Genomic DNA, 1,054 nt, shown 5'->3' on the forward strand with positions numbered 1-1,054 from the left:
TTCCAAAGGTTAGGGTGTTTCTTATCTCCATTCCAGGGAGTAAAGATTATGTAGCTAAAGTGTGATTGTTCGTAGTTAAAGTGATTAACTACTCCTGGCACTTAGTTAAAGGGGTTTTATCCCTCCCTAACTTCAGGGGGAAATCCCTACCTGGGGAAACAACCTTTCTCGGAGAGGTGACCTTGGTTAAAACACATAGTGCCAAGAAGGTGAGCAAACATATTAAGAACAGTATGCCATATATGCCAGGTCCCTTGAAACAGCAAGGATGGACCGGCTCCCGGCAGGTGTATGTGTTTTTTAAAGTAACATATTGTGCGCAGCAGCTTTTATTGTATTTTTATGTGTTTTTATTGATGTCAGAGAGGAAGGGAGAGGGCGAGGGAGAGAAACATCAATGATGAGAGAAAATCATGGATCGGCTGCCTCCTGCACGTCCCACACTGGGGATGGAGCCGGCAACCCAGGTACATGCCCTTGACCAGATCGAACCCGGGACCCTTCAGTCCGCAGGCCGACGCTCTATCCACGGAGCAGCCGGCTAGGGCATGTGTGTGTTTTTGATAAATGCCCAGAAATGGAGTCGCTGGGTCCTATGGTAATTCTGCTTTTGGGGTTTCTTTGAGGAACCTCCACACTGTTTTCCATAGTGGCCGCACCAGCGAGCCTCTCTGCAGCCCGTTACTGTCTAAAGGCAGCGCGGTCGCCGCTCCCCACGCCCTGCAGAGAGGCCTCCCGTCTGGCTGGAGCCGTCTCCGTAGCCTCGGCTTGTTCCAGCTGCCAGCCCCCCTCCCCACGCCCAGGCGGTTTGCAGTTTGTGGCTCTAGTGCTACCCCAGGGCCTTTGCACCTGCTCCTGCCTCAGCCCGGAGAGCTCTCTCCTCCTCTCCTCCCATGGCTGGTTCCGTTCACCCTCTGCTCCTAGGGCAGCGCCCGGCCCTCCCCCCGCAGCGCTCATCCTGGCGCTTCAGTGTGTGGCTGTGGCCACGTCAGCCTGGAGCTCCGTGTGCGTTACGTGCAGCGCAGTCCTCATGCCGGGTGGGGCTCAGGGTGCG

The 1,054-nt window shown here is 55.3% G+C and overlaps 1 protein-coding gene across 1 annotated transcript in view; it reads left to right on the forward strand.

The window, feature by feature from the left end:
* The window catches only part of APBA2 (amyloid beta precursor protein binding family A member 2), a 17,595-nt gene that overhangs the window by 7,686 nt on the left and 8,855 nt on the right, over nt 1-1,054 (forward strand). The gene's annotated exons all lie outside the window — the stretch shown is intronic.

Source organism: Myotis davidii, unplaced genomic scaffold, assembly GCF_000327345.1.
Source record: "Myotis davidii unplaced genomic scaffold, ASM32734v1 scaffold164, whole genome shotgun sequence".
Taxonomy (NCBI): Eukaryota; Metazoa; Chordata; class Mammalia; order Chiroptera; family Vespertilionidae; genus Myotis; species Myotis davidii.